We start from the raw sequence: 16,449 nt of genomic DNA on the forward strand, positions 1-16,449 counted from the left end.
CCATTAGTAAACAGAGACAATGCACTACTACACTGGTGGACAGCAGTTTCCTACAAGTGAAGAGCGTAATACGCCCTTTAACAACTGAAGATCGTAATACGACATCTAACAACTGAAGAGCGTAATACGGCCTCCACCGGTTTAAATAATCCTCATAGGAAAAAATGACATTAGGGAAACATATTTGTTTTGATGTCCCCTACAACCTCCCCAAGTTTGTCGGTTTAAATACTTTTCACCCTGTATATGCTTCCAGCAACAAACAGCAGAATCCAAAAACGTCCACTAACTTTAAGAGCTTCGTAAGACGGTGGCTTACTCGCTCAGTAGGCAACGGCGATGCCGCAGTGGATACACTGGTTCCCGTCAGATCACCGAAGTTAAGCGCTGTCGGGCGTGGCCGGCACTTGGATGGGTGACCATCAGGGCCGCCATGTGCTGTTGCCATTTTTCGCGGTGCACTCAGCCTCGTGATGCCAATTGAGGAGCTACTCGACCGAATAGTAGCGGCTCCGGTCAAAGAAAACCATCATAACGACCGGGAGAGCGGTACGCTGACCACACGCCCCTCCTATCCGCATCCTCAGCAGAGGATGACACGGCTGTCGGATGGTCCCGATGGGCCACTTGTGGCCTGAAGACAGAGTAATTTTCTCGCTCAGTAACAAACAAAACTTCAGAGACAAAAAAATTTCAGATTTCCTTGATTTTAATTGACGATGGTGAATTCGGCCGTCAGATAAGTGAAGTTTGCCGCCTACGTCAACCGTAGTGTTCTAGGTAGCGCTTCTACTGAAAGGGGGGAGAGGGGGAGTGGGGGTGCAGGGGTTAAGGGGCGTGAGAAGGTGAATATTTTACTGTTTGTTTTCGAACGCTGGCGTCTCTCGAGAGTGCACAACCACCTCCGATCACTTCGTTTAGTACAAATGTCAAGCAGAAGCTATATCGATACGTGAATGAACGTCATAGAGACGGCCGTCTCGAACTGTGGTACATACGTATGGCGAGTGAAACAAAAACAAATTGATGCTGTTGTAATACAAAGCAACTCGTAGAACCAAATGACATTCAGAATAATTAGTAAACATTTGTGATCATGTATGATACTGAAATTACTGTCATTAATTAGTGTAATATACTATTTTATGTGGGTTATCAGTTAATAGTAAAATTGATAGGGGAAGGTCTGGTAAAAAGGCCACAACGGGAAAAGTGATCCTTGCCCTGAAGAGCGTTGCTGCTTGCCCAGAAGTGGTCACAACAGTTCTCGCATACACTGCCATTGTTTTGAGTGAGATTGGGAGAGAAAGCTTGTTTCGTCATTTTTCAATAATACCTTTTTTGTTTTCAGTAATATGATGTGAGGTAATTCGTTTATGTTACTCTTGTTACATTACTTGTATGCAGAATAATAATTTTTTACGATGTCAGTACTTGAACAATGTCTTTTGATATAGAACTCTAGCCCCTTGTTATTTATTTTTAATCAAGCGATTTGGATATCGATCTGTGAGATGGGGTCTGCCTGATCGCAGCACCAGCAAGACGCAGTCACCATGGTTAACCAGGAGCGGCGTTACAAGCCAGGAAAAGGCCTGTCGGCGCCGCGTAGCATCACGTGGCACCAATCTACTACTTCCGACTCAGAATAAAGTTGCCAACACGCCTAGCGGAGGACCGCTCACGCGTTGTTCTCGTTCAGTCACGACGACTTCTGCGACGTGGCTGGACTTGAAGAAGTCTTCTATGCTGACTGTATCATCACCTATATCTCACAGTCGACTTCGCTTGGAGTTGGTTTCGAGTACTGCACTTGTGTTCTGCGTAACCAGTGTATTGTGCTTAACACAAGTTTCGTGCAGCATGACTCTACATCAGTACTTTGTACTCACAGAGCTGTGCACAAACCAAAAGTGAAGCCTTACAAAGAACCGGCAGTGCATCGACTCACAGATTCATATTGTGTTCTTCCATGCCAGTACTGTAACTGGCTGTTGCAGTCTGTGCATAATGTAGAGGTTGATACCGAAACGCTCTTTTTACCTGATAAAGCACGGCTGTACTGAACGGTGCAATGGCAGAACAATCGACGTAACGGCTATGAAAATCCTTATCAGTTATATTAAGCACCTCTAAATAATAGACAAACATTCGTTACTTGTGCAGTTAGTACGACATCAATTGTTGGACCCATATTTTTCCTCAAAACCATAAGTTCTTATAGGTGTGTGAAGTCAGGTGGGAGGCAGCTTCCGTCTCTGCATCACAGCTTCTGACTAGAGCGTCCAATTTGTGAGCTGCACCGAGCTTCTAACAAGGAGGGACTTATTTTCATTTAATATATGCATTTTAGTTGAAAGTCATAAATTTTTTGCATGAATGTATATCTAGGACAGCGAGGAGAGAAGTAACACCCCCTAATTTTTATGCTAATTCTTAAAGCTTTTTAATTAAAACATTCTACTTCTTTATCCTTCATGTCTATAAATACATTTCTCATTAAAGCCACTTCTGTGAGGAACATCTCTCTTCCAACGAGAGACTAGTTTGTTGACACCGTCACTGAAGAACGATTGACTGTGTTGTCAGAGGCAGAACACCACCTCTGCTTGCGGCACCTTATCACTATGGAAGTGACGTCCTTGAAGGTTCTGGAAACATATGAAAACCGGATGGGGCCAAGTCGGGACTATATGGAGGACGATCAATGACAGTCACTCCAAGGCGTCGGATTATTGCAGATGTTGCAGTGTCCATGTGTGGCCTAGCCTTATAATGCTGAAGAAGAAGGTGCTTTATGTATGGAAAAATGTTTTCCGTGGTAGAAACTCAATAACAGAACTCTGTTTCTCACGCACCGACATGATTAGGTTACACTCCGCCATGTTACACGCTTCAGTTCGGAGCCCTCTAGCGGCAGAGGGATACAACTTGCCCCAGAGAAGCGACAAAGTCGACCTTGTGATATGCATCACACGTTATACCTCAACTGGTACTGGGAACAGAATAAATAATTCGAAGGTATTTGTTTTCAGCAGGCCCTCATAGTAGCCGCAGTTTCCCGCTATAATTACTGTGTAGTGCAGTATTTCGCCGTTTGTATCGTGACAGTAGTTGGTTTTCATGTGCAAAGGCAGGTATAGTTGTAAAGCTCGTCAGCTGGGAGGCAGGTTCCGTGCTGGCAGCAGGACATCAGAGTAGTTTGTGAGCGTCAACGAACTTCTGACAAGAAGCGACTTATTTTCACATATCCTGTGAATTGTCGTTTAAATTCCTAAATTTCTTCATAGGAGATTTTTATTCTTCTAGTGTATATCTTGCGTACATCACAGCATTAGTGGCTCCACAGTCAGGTGTTTTTTCTGTTTTGTGGTTTCTGGTCGTGCGGAGTGGCCGCACTGTCTGAGGTTCCATGTCACGGATTGCGAGGCCCTTCCTGTCGGGGTTGGGTTGTTTGGGGGAGTAGACCAAATAGCGAGGTCATCGGTCTCATTGGATTAGGGAAGGACGGGGAAGGAAGTCGGCCGCGCCCTCTCAAAGGAACCATCCCGGCATCTGCCTCGAGCGATTTAGAGAAATAACGGGAAACCTAAATCAGGATGGCCGGACGCGGGATTGAACCGTCGCCTTCCAGAACCTCCTGCCGGAGGTTCGAGTCTTTTCTCGGGAATGGGTGTGTGTATTGCTCTTAGCATAAGTTCGTTTAAGCATTTAAGCAGTGCGTAAGTCTAGGGACCGATGACCTCAGCAGTTTGGTCCCTTAAGAATTCACACACAGTTGAACATTTTCTGTTGAGCCTGTTTATAATTTCCGAGTTATTCCACATTGCTTTGGCTCTGTTTTATGAGACCTCATACGGCTTTTATACACAGTACAGTATAGATAGGTTCTGTACTAGTTGTGTGTAGACACAAGGGCAATTGGCTGCTGTCGGTAATCAGCTGGAAGCTGAGCTGAACACAGTCAGCGGGCTTCTGGCTACTCCTCAAATCTGCAGCGACATCGGGGCACCAGAGTCGAGGCCTGCGAAACCTCTCATGTCGCTGTAACACCCTGGTGACCTCGTTGTCGCTGCGACTTCCAATGAGTATCATCTGACTGGTCTGTCTTCGAGAGTGAGTGGAGGACAATGGTGGATTCGCATGCCTCTGGCCACACAGCTGACTCTTACATCTTAACAACGGGTACGAGTTGCTACCCAGTGGTGATAACACTTCTCACCCTACATGGGACGCTTCACCTTTTGGAGTAGTGGCCGATTTTCCTACTCAGTCTAGACAAGAGACAGGTAAGCTATTCGTTGGGAGCTCCAACGTTAGGCGGGTGATGGAGCCCCTCAGGCAAATAGCATTCACGGGTGAAAGAATACCAGTGTGCACTTGGAACATTTGCCAGCGGTCTCGACTGGGATGTGGAAGCGGATCTGCCAGCGGCTGTCTGGTGGCTGTCGAGCACACTGGCTGCAACCGGCTGCAAATCTGGCTCATGTCAGCACAAATTACGGCTGCTGCTTCCATCCTGAGGTCACCCACAGATGCTACAAGCAGATGGGTGATCTGGTGTAGACAGCCAGAGGGGTGTAGGATAAGCTCACTATTTGTAATATTGCACCCAGATTGGATCGCAGTCCTCTGGTTTGGAACAGATTGTCTAAACCAGAAGCTCAGATGATTTTGTGACTGTATGGGACAAGAATTTCTTGATCTCCGATATCGGCTGGATAGTTGTACGGTTTCTCTTTAAACCTTTCGTGAGCCGTGGGAAACATGCTTCCCACTACAATTAACTCGCTCCTAGGCCCGTGGGATTCACAGTCCCCACCTCTGTACGGTGCTACCACCTAGAGAACAGTATAAAAAGCTGGCCGGTGTGGCCGTGCGGTTAAAGGCGCTTCAGTCTGGAACCGCATGACCGCTACGGTCGCAGGTTCGAATCCTGCCTCGGGAATGGATGTGTGTGATGTCCTTAGGTTAGTTAGGTTTAATTAGTTCTAAGTTCTAGGCGACTGATGACCTCTGAAGTTAAGTCGCATAGTGCTCAGAGCCATTTGAACCATTTTGAACAATATAAAGTACTACTTCCAATCGGAAGTCCCAGCCATTTTTTCTGTACCTTCGCGCAGAGGCATTGTATTGCTGAGTGTTGCTCTGTAGAGGAGCCTTTCAGTGGTGTTTGCGTGACATTTTGCGATTTTTTCCTCAAAGCTATAGTATTTAACCAAATTTATGAAGGAAAACGTAAAATTGGAACGAGCAGAACTCCAGTTTGAAACAAAAGGAGCCATTTCTGCAGTGAAATGGATGCTAACCGTCCAGACACTTTCCTGTCCTCAGTTCATGACCCATGAGAAACGGCCACAGTGAGAAGGAAAAACAAGGATCGTATTAGTACAGAGATGTTGTGTCAGAATACAACAAAATAATGGGTGGTGTCGATAGGTTTGATCAATTAGGAGAAAGGTATGCTATTGGCAGACGTTCTGTAAAATGGTGGCACAGAATATTTTATGTCCTGGTGGATGTTGCTGCAGTGAACAGTTTTATCCTGTGGAAAATAAGTAAAAGAGAAAGTGGACAGTATGATCAGCTCACATACAGGATCCATCTAGCCAGACAATTGATCGCTGGCTTCTCATCCCAAAAAAGGCCTGGACAAAAACCTGTCCTTCTGGCAAAAAGGGGTAAAGTACCTGAAGATTTTCGTCATGTAGCTGTAGGGGAGCATCAACACATTTTAGGAGAAACTTACTGGACGTGCCGTCATTGTAGTACCAATGGTGCGGAAAAGAGCACTCGCTGTGTTTGTACATTTTGTCAGATACCACTTTGCATAGACCCATGTTTCAGAAAACTTTCATGGCAAGTAATTGTGAACAATCATTGTAACAAGAGAATTAAATTTATCAAATAAATATGACATATATTGAAAAAGTTGTTTTTGTCAGTTAACTCCAAGGAAGGGCAGTGGGAAGAATACTTCCCACCTTGTTGTGTGACCTCACTTTCACAGTTGGAGCAAATTTGATATTCTGTATGATAAATATACCTATCTGTTTACTACTATCTGCTCTCCATTCATTAAAAACACTACTCAATAATTTTGCCCACGAAAGGGTTAATAGGTCAGGTTTGCACCACAATCAGGTAGTCGCTAGAAGGGTAGCAGAGTACGTACAGCATGCACCGGAAGGTTTCTTAGGTTAGAGGAACTTCCCATGGGCATCAGAGGTAAATTTCCAGTCGAAGTCGAGACACATCATTTTCTCAAATAATGTTCGTTCCCACGAATAGAAAACAGAGAAGGCTAATATGATATTAGTAAACTACATGAGGGTCCTTCGTAAGGTCCCAGATTTAGTATCGCTTATTGAAGGTTGCAATACAGATAATAAGAGGAACAGAAAGTTGGCTGAAACCGGAAGTGAGTAGCAAAAAAATTCTAAATACAGTTTGGAATATTCATTGTAAGGATATGTTAGTAGCCAAAGATTACATCACTGCTATTGCAGTAATGAATTCGACAATATCTAGCGAGGCTATCACAAATTTCGAATGTGATTTAATCCGGGTGATATGAAGCGTTAATTGTGCATGATTGATGATAATCGGATGCTTTTATAGACGGCCAGTGCCAGGAGCTGTGAGAGATTGCAGGTAACTCTCACCTCTGATATGGTGTTGCTGCATGATATTCTTAGGGAAGTTGATGTTTATTACTTGCTTGCTATACCTGGATACCATCTGACTTCATTCATATGATAAAATGGTTAGCAGTAGTTAACACTCTCAATTCTTTGAATAATTATGTTTTTATTCCATGAACCGGTTTTCGAACCTTTTCAGGTTCATCTTCAGATGGTTTCAGGAAGTTACATCATCACTGGTAGCATAAGGCTGGGTGCTGGCTCTATGGCAGAAAGATGGGTCACACTTTAATGTATCGCCATGACTATAGCTTATCTGTTGATATGGGTGTAAATTTAGTTTTTACTTACTGTGACAGTATAGGCGGCTTTTTTCGGTTACTGTCCATCTGTCTGCCTCCATTTTGATGTCCAGTAGTTATATCAGTACACACACTTCCACACAAACTATATTAATTTACACTTTGACAGCGAGGCTTTTCCAGCATCCAGCATTCGCTTTACAACCGTTGCTTGTAACAAAGATCTTGACAGAAAGATATGGCATAGGCCTACTATGTACAGAGATGTAATTTGTTGTTCTTTACATGTATTTAAGCCGATATAAGGGCAAGTATTTTAATCAGGATGGCGATAACATGAGAGCACAAGATAAAATAAATAAATAAATTACTACAAGAACAAACTTCAGGTGATCTGATATTTTATTTCTAATTGTATATTACAGGGAATTCATAGCAATTTTTTTATCGTGTTTGGCATTAACATGAATATCCAGGAATCAATAATACAGAGTTATTGTATCTGCAGTGAGATGCAGATGTCTGTATGACTAGGACCTTTAATTGCAATATTTATCTACACAAATACAGCCCCTGACTACCTTCTGGTCTTACGTAAAATCAATAAGCTGTTCGAAATCATGTATTCAGTCACTCAGTGATCATGATGACACCGAATAGGGAAAATGACAGAGAGAAGCGCAAAATACTGAATTACGTCTTTCGAAACTGTTTCACCGCAGTAGATCGTAACATGATGCCTCATCTCAATGATCGTACGAACTTCGTAATGGTAGATATTGAGATAACTGATAGCGCAATAGAAAGAAAAAACTGAAATCGCTTTGTAGCCGAAAGAAATCAGGGCCAGTTGAGATACCAGTAAGATTTCATAGAGATATTAACAAAGAATTGCTGCACTTCTAGCAGCAATTACCACAGGTCGTTGGTACAACGAAAGGTACCTAGCGACTGGTAAAAAGCGCAGGTCATTCCCTTTTCCAAAAACAATCGTAAGACAGGTATACATAATTATAGACGTACATCGTTGACGTCAATGTGTTTTAGAATTATGGAACAAGTTTACACTCCAGTGTTTTGACACTTCGGAGAACGAAAATCTATGTAACAAAATCATCATGGATTCTGCACTCAAAGATATTGCGAAACTTGCCTCGTTCTGTTCCTCCATGACATCCATAGCACTGCAGACATCGACGCTTAGAACGATATCGTGTTTCTCGACTTCAGAAAGACATTTGACACCGTTCCGCGCCGCCATTTAGTGAAAAAATACGAGCTTACCGACTGTCGCAATAGACTCTCCACTGGATTCAAGACTTCCTAGTACACAGAATTCAGCACTCCGCTCTCAGTGAAACAAAATCGACAGATGTAAAGGCAACTTTAGGAATACTCAAAGGGAGTGTGACAGGACTGTTACTGTTTACAATGTGGATAAATGATCTACACTCCTGGAAATGGAAAAAAGAACACATTGACACCGGTGTGTCAGACCCACCATACTTGCTCCGGACACTGCGAGAGGGCTGTACAAGCAATGATCACACGCACGGCACAGCGGACACACCAGGAACCGCGGTGTTGGCCGTCGAATGGCGCTAGCTGCGAAGCATTTGTGCACCGCCGCCGTCAGTGTCAGCCAGTTTGCCGTGGCATACGGAGCTCCATCGCAGTCTTTAACACTGGTAGCATGCTGCGACAGCGTGGACGTGAACCGTATGTGCAGTTGACGGACTTTGAGCGAGGGCGTATAGTGGGCATGCGGGAGGCCGGGTGGACGTACCGCCGAATTGCTCAACACGTGGGGCGTGAGGTCTCCACAGTACATCGATGTTGTCGCCAGTGGTCGGCGGAAGGTGCACGTGCCCGTCGACCTGGGACCGGACCGCAGCGACGCACGGATGCACGCCAAGACCGTAGGATCCTACGCAGTGCCGTAGGGGACCGCACCGCCACTTCCCAGCAAATTAGGGACACTGTTGCTCCTGGGGTATCGGCGAGGACCATTCGCAACCGTCTCCATGAAGCTGGGCTACGGTCCCGCACACCGTTAGGCCGTCTTCCGCTCACGCCCCAACATCGTGCAGCCCGCCTCCAGTGGTGTCGCGACAGGTGTGAATGGAGGGACGAATGGAGACGTGTCGTCTTCAGCGATGAGAGTCGCTTCTGCCTTGGTGCCAATGATGGTCGTATGCGTGTTTGGCGCCGTGCAGGTGAGCGCCACAATCAGGACTGCATACGACCGAGGCACACAGGGCCAACACCCGGCATCATGGTGTGGGGAGCGATCTCCTACACTGGCCGTACACCACTGGTGATCGTCGAGGGGACACTGAATAGTGCACGGTACATCCAAACCGTCATCGAACCCATCGTTCTACCATTCCTAGACCGGCAAGGGAACTTGCTGTTCCAACAGGACAATGCACGTCCGCATGTATCCCGTGCCCCCCAACGTGCTCTAGAAGGTGTAAGTCAACTACCCTGGCCAGCAAGATCTCCGGATCTGTCCCCCATTGAGCATGTTTGGGACTGGATGAAGCGTCGTCTCACGCGGTCTGCACGTCCAGCACGAACGCTGGTCCAACTGAGGCGCCAGGTGGAAACGGCATGGCAAGCCGTTCCACAGGACTACATCCAGCATCTCTACGATCGTCTCCATGGGAGAATAGCAGCCTGCATTGCTGCGAAAGGTGGATATACACTGTACTAGTGCCGACATTGTGCATGCTCTGTTGCCTGTGTCTATGTGCCTGTGGTTCTGTCAGTGTGATCATGTGATGTATCTGACCCCAGGAATGTGTCAATAAAGTTTCCCCTTCCTGGGACAATGAATTCACGGTGTTCTTATTTCAATTTCCAGGAGTGTAGTAGGAAGCGTCGGAATCTCTTTAAGGCTGATACGAGATGATGCGATTTTCTATTAGAAGTAGGCAACGCCAGAAGACAGTGACGATTTGCGGAAGGACCTAAAGAGGATTGTTGAATGGTGGATGGGCTGGCAGTTGACCCAGAACGTAAGAAAGTCAAACTTATTACACATACCTAGAAAAAAAAAAATAGAATACTGTATAACTAGACGATGACGACTAGTTGCTGGAAACACTAACCACGGTAAAACATCTAGGAGAATCTATTAGGAGCGACCTTAAGTGGAATGACCACATGAAACAAACAGTAGGAAAAGCAGAAGCGAGACTCCAATTCGCAGGATGAATCTTTAGGAAATGTAATTCAGTCACTAAAAAAGTCGCTCACAAGGCACTTTTCAGATCGATTCTTGAGCCTTGTTCGTCAGTCTGAGAGCGTTTCGTTTCGTCACGAGATGGTTTAGTCGCACGGGAGTGTTAACAGATGCTCAGCAAACTCGAATGGCAGGCGCTACAAGAGAGGTTTACTATTGAGATTTCGAGAGAGTACTTCCGAAGAGGAGTCGGGTAATTTATTACTTCTTCCCATGTACGAGATGCGACAATAAAGTAATGAGACTGATTTTCTTTGCAAGATGTGGTAACCCAGCAGGCTTGCTTAGGCACAATATCTTTGTCCTTGGTCTATAAGTTCTAGTTCACAAGCGGCACATCGATGCAACTGTTCAGTCGTGAGTTGTGCTGCAATAGGTTAACACGTGTTTGTGGCTCTCGTCACAGAAATGGAACCGCATAATATTTCGCAGTGGTATGCCATTTCTTTTTGAGTTAAATTGGGTGAAAACTCGACGACAACCTATGGTAAGCTTCAGAAGGCTTTCGGAGAGGAGGATATGTCAATAGCTCAAGTTTTTCGTTGGCATAAAATGTTTAGAAAGAATGTTGAAGATGAAGACTGCAGTGGACGACCATCAACCTCACGAACGGATGTCAACTTGGCCAGGGTGCGTGAACTCGTACGATCTGATCGAAGATTGTCCGTGAAAATGATTGCACAAGAACTGAACATCAATCGAGAAACGGTTCGTCTAATAATAACTTCTTGGTATGAGAAAGATTTGTGCAAAAATGTTCCCCAAAAATCTCACACCACAACAGAGAGAAACACGGAAAAATGTGGCAGCCGATCTGTTAGAGCAAACGGAATTCAATCCAGAATTGTTGAACCATGTTATCACTGGTGATGAAAGTTGTTTTTTTCAGTACGATCCAGAGACAAAACGCCAAAGTTCGCTGATGTGTTGGCAAATGTGCCAACACCTTGTAGATAGAGGAGGCCGAAATGCACGCCATCTAACGCAGACGGGCGTGAATTCTGGAACAGGATAAGTGGTGAATTCTAATAAGAAAAGCATGCAGCTCCTCGAATACTTATCTTTTAATTCCTTCATGTGAGTACAGCATTCTGGATGAGACATTTCATACGATAACTATCAAACTATGTAAGGCTAATGGCGCCTTGCTAGGTCGTAGCCATGGACTTAGCTGAAGGCTATTCTAACTGTCTCTCGGCAAATGAGAGAAAGGCTTCGTCAGTGTAGTCGCTAGCAAAGTCGTCGTACAACTGGGGCGAGTGCTATTCCGTAACTCGAGACCTGCCTTGTGGTGGCGCTCGGTCTGCGATCTCACAGTGGCGACACGCGGGTCCGACATGTACTAAATGGACCGCGGCCGATTTAAGCTACCACCTAGCAAGTGTGGTGTCTGGCGGTGACACCACATTCGCAATGGTGTTCAAAGGGATCACCCAGACCAAAGAAAGCTCGCATGTCAAAGTCAAAAGTGAAATGCGTGCTTATGTGTTTCTTTGATTCCAAGGGAATTGTTCCTAAAGAGTGGGTGCCTCCTGGGCAAACAGTTAAGCAATATTACTACAAAGAAATTTTAGGAAGACTTCGTAAAAGAGTTCTTCGTGTCCGTGCCAACATTGCTGATAATCGGATTCTGCATCACGGTAATGCGCCATCCCATACTGCTCTGTCAGTACAGCAATTTGTAACCTCAAAACAAATTTCAGTACTACCACAGCCACCTTATTCACCAGGTATCGCTCCGTGCGACTTTTTTCTATTTCCAAGAGTCAAAACGGCGGTCAAGGGATACCATTTTCAAACAACATAAGATGTCCAAAAAGCTGTAACGAGGCTCTTGGAGGATATTAGAGAAGATGAGTTCCGGAAAAGTTACCATCAATAGCAGAAGCGGTGGAAAAAGTGTGTGCAATCAGAAGGGAACTGCTTTGAAGCATACAACACTAAATTTGACTAAAATGGTAAGCAACATTTTTTTCACATCAGTCTCATTACTTTATTGTCGCACCTGGTATCTATAGCGAAATGACCACAATGAGAAAAGTTGTCAAATTGAAAATGTTGTTAATAAAACTTCTCTATTTAAACTAGACTGAACTGCATGTGACTGCTTTAGTCATTAATAAAACTTGCATCTGACTGCGTATTTAACTGAACTGAACTTTATCTGACTGCATGAAAATATTGTTGGGAAATTAATACTCAAAATACACATCTGACTGCATCTGACTGCGTCTGTGGACTTAGCTCGTGCACTCCTTCCCGTTTAGCCGATAATAAAACATATATTCAACTCAGCCGTAGTGCAATGGCATAAAATTGTCATTCTAGATAACTTTACTCATTTTGGCCCAGTTTGTTACTTAATAAAAATTTTGTCCTCATCTGAATAATTTACCAACTGTGCAATGGCATATAGATTATTTTACTCTGATAAATGAAATTATTAGCTTTACTCATGGGAACTTTACTTTAATGTACCTTTTGGTTCAATGCAAGCACGGGATGCGGAGAACGACATAAGGTATGAGATGAAACTCTAATTTTATCTAAAAAAATGTTTATTGTTCAAACTTTTAAGGCACACGTGAAAAACTAAAAAAAACTTCTATAGCATGGATTTACGAGAAAGTTTCACAAAACGCTTATTGCATCAACAATGGGATTTCTATCTAGCTTTTAGACATTATTTAACCAAAGAAAACCTATTTTATTAATTATTCATTCTAGTTTCCCCAGGTATGTGCCGAGTTTCGCCCAATATATAGCTTATTATGTGCGTAGCGCCAATTCTTACTTTGATGCTGTCACTACCCGGCTGCCTCCTGCAGGCATCTAGCTCCGACTCGAAACACGTCTGCTGTCTCTGCGCATCTCCTCACCACTACTCAAACTTCTACCGCGAGCACCTAGCTCTGTTAGCTGTCAAAGATCTTACTACTCGAAGATGTACTACTCGTCCAACCTTGCGGTTGGGAACTATCGACATTTTTCACTGGCTCTATCCTGATCGAATCTCAGCACATACCTTTCAAAATTACTAGATGCCTACCGAAATTCTTCCTTGGAATGGGGATGGAACAAGACAGAGGGGACCAGTTAGTAGTACCAGAAGTAGCCTCTAACACAATACTTCAGGTGGCTTGCGGAGTACTGATGTAGAGGTCTAAAATAAAACAATGTACTGTAACCATTATTCAGAGAAATATCAATTAACGTAAAGATTCACGGTTATTTCGTACAGGGTAATGCTCGTGGACCTTAAGGCCAATGCAACTATGTCAGTACACGTATTACGAGAGATTTCTGACGACGGATAGTTGAGTCCCCTCCTTGTTTTACGAACCTGAACCCATGTGATTTCAGTCTTCAGAGGATGCAAAAAGATGAGAAGCGTGCATCCAATCTCTATACACTCGACGAGATAGGTGACAGTATTCAGCTTGTCTAGAATATCGAGAGTCGAAATTTCGTCAAGCGCTCTACGAAGTGTTCCTAATATGTCGGGCTGCTGTTGTTGCAGTGGGACCTCTTGCCTAGCAATCGCTGTGAGCAAAAGTAAGCGAAAATTAGTTGAGCCGCTTATCTCAGGGAACATGCGACGAGCACTGTGAGGCAGTTACTGAGGAAAGTAGCTGGTCCACACGAAGTGGCAACTCCGGGAAAATGTGTGGTCATACCTGAAATAACCTTTATCCAATAAAAGGGAAAAAATCGCAGACAAGAAATCCTTCCACATTATTTGTGCTCTACCCTTACTGTAGTAGTTTCAATTGACAGAGCAGTATAGTTTCGTAAATTTCAGAGAAGCCACTGGCGGAAGTAAGGTGGTGCAGGAGCTCGCTGGCTGGTGTACTCACCTCCTGGCACACGGAACGACACGAGCCGGTGGCTAAGGAACAGCAGGCGGACTCTGCAAAAGACATAAAAAAGCGTTACCGCTGTTACCATCACAGCTGCTTAGCTTTATGCAAAGTACAGAGACAACTTGTGGCTTTTAAAGGCTCGTATGTCGATTTGCTGAGTGAATTACTTTGAATGTGGTGAATTTACTGATGGCCTACGTGTAAGCTCAATTAGCGTCTTAATAGCTAACTGCAGCACATGAGGGTAATTCCAAATGTAAGGTCTCCCATTTTTTATAGACCTGTTCATTTCTACAATGCTTTACATCAGTTTACAGCTCGAACATTTTGCTATTTTTCGACATAATCATCAGTTCTGTCGATGAATTTTTGTAGGCGCTGTAGCAGTTTTTGTATGCCCATGTCATACCAGTTCGCCGCCATACTGTTCAGAAAGTTACGAACCTCTTCTTTCACCTCGTCGTCAGCGCTGAATCGCTTTCCGGCCTAATGTTCTTTTAACTTAGGGAACAGGTGACAGTCACAGGGCGACAATTCAGGTCTATAGTGTGGGTGGGTGACTATGTTCCACTGAAACTGTTACAGGAGAGCAACAGTTTGCCTCTGGAACCGCGCGACTTCTACGGTCGCAGGTTCGAAACCTGCCTCGGGCATGGACGTGTGTAATGTCCTTCGGCTGGTTAGGTTTAAGTAGTTCTAAGTTCTAGGGGACTGATGACCTCAGATGTTAAGTCCCACAATGCTCAGAGCCATTTGATTTGAACAGTTTGCCGAGCGATGTGGGCGCGAGCGTTGGCATGGAGAATGTGTACACCCTTGCTCAACATTCCTCTTCTTCGGTTCTGAATTGCCAGTTTGAGTTTTTTCAGAGTCTCACAGTACCTGTCAGCGTCAATTGTGGTCCCAGTGGGCATGAAGTCGACCAACAATATACCTTTCCGATCCCAAAAAACGGTTGTCATGACTTTACCGGTAGACTTTGTTTGAATTTCCGCGGCTTTTGGTGAAGAAAGATGCCGCCACTGGCGTGATTGTTGCTTGGTCTCAGGTGTAAAGTGGTATGCCCAGGTTTCACGCCCGTGACAGTTGAGTCCAGAAAGTCGTCCTGTTCGGCTGCAAGGCGGTGAAGAAATGCGCGGGAAGCATCAACTCGTTGCCGCATGTTATCCTCAGTCTGCATGCGTGTCACCCATCTTGCGCACACCTTCCGGTAGTTCAATGTTTCCGTTAAACTTCTGAGAGCAGTGCTTCGGAAACCTCAGGAACCAACGTGCAGAGATCATCCAGGGTGACCCTCCGATCTTCACGCATGCTTTGTTCAACCATCAACACTGTCTCCTCAGAAACTGACGGCCGGTCTCCCGCTCTTTTGTTCGTCGTGAATTTCGGTCCGACCAGCTACAAACTCTCTACACCACTTTCGAACATTTTTGACATCCATGCACGACGCACCATACACTTCCGCCAGTTGGCGATGGATTTCAATCGCCGCAGTGTCCTTTGCGTTTAAAAACGAATAACTGTGCACAATTCGCACTTGGCAGTAACATCCAACGGTAGCTCCGTTCTCAACGGCTGCCAAGCCAAGACTGAGCGCCTCAGCGCGGCGTGCGCATGTTTACACACAGCGCGTGAACACTATTTATAACAGTGTGACCAACTGCCACACAAATAGAGTTCTGTACTGATAAAAAAAATAAAGGCGACCTTACTTTTGGGATTACCCTCGTAGATGCCTAGCGATGAACATGCACGTTACTCGCACAGAAAGGTTTGTGCACGTGGTACCACGAGAAAGTATATTTGATTACCACCAAGAACTGCTATCGAAATTATTTTACTTTTACTATTGGTTTCCATCTTATGATGAATTTTAAGTTACTGATGTTGTCGTTTGTGTGGCCATCAGCCCGAAGACTGGTTTAATGCAGATCTCTCCGCTAGTCTACCCTGTGCAAGCCTCTTCAACCCCGAATAACTACCACCTCTTGTATCCATTTCAGTCTGTTTTCATCCCTTGGTCTCCCTCTACAATTTTTAACGACTCCCTCCTCTCCCCATATTTCCCTGCATTACCAAACTGACGACTGCTTCATGCCTTAAGAAGTGCCCTATCAATCGATTCACTATTTTAGTGAAATAGCGCCGTCAATTTCAGTTTCCTCCAGTTCTTTTCGGTACATTCTCATTAGGCACTCGATTTACTCGTCTAATCATTAGCATTCTGCTATAGCACTACATTTCAAATGATTTTGTTCTCTTCTTGTCCGAACTGTTTATCATCCACGATTCACGTCCGGATAAAGCTGCACTTCACTCGAATTTCATCAGAAAAGACTTCGTAACATTTCAATGTATTGATCTGATTTTCCTGGAGACATATGAGTCTCAAC

The 16,449-nt window shown here is 44.6% G+C and overlaps 1 pseudogene; it reads left to right on the top strand.

Annotated features, from left to right (window-relative positions):
* Positions 1-329: 329 nt before the first annotated feature.
* LOC124597398 lies at positions 330-447 on the top strand (annotated as a pseudogene).
* Positions 448-16,449: the final 16,002 nt, after the last annotated feature.

The sequence above is a fragment of the Schistocerca americana genome, chromosome 2, assembly GCF_021461395.2.
Source record: "Schistocerca americana isolate TAMUIC-IGC-003095 chromosome 2, iqSchAmer2.1, whole genome shotgun sequence".
NCBI classification, from domain to species: Eukaryota; Metazoa; Arthropoda; class Insecta; order Orthoptera; family Acrididae; genus Schistocerca; species Schistocerca americana.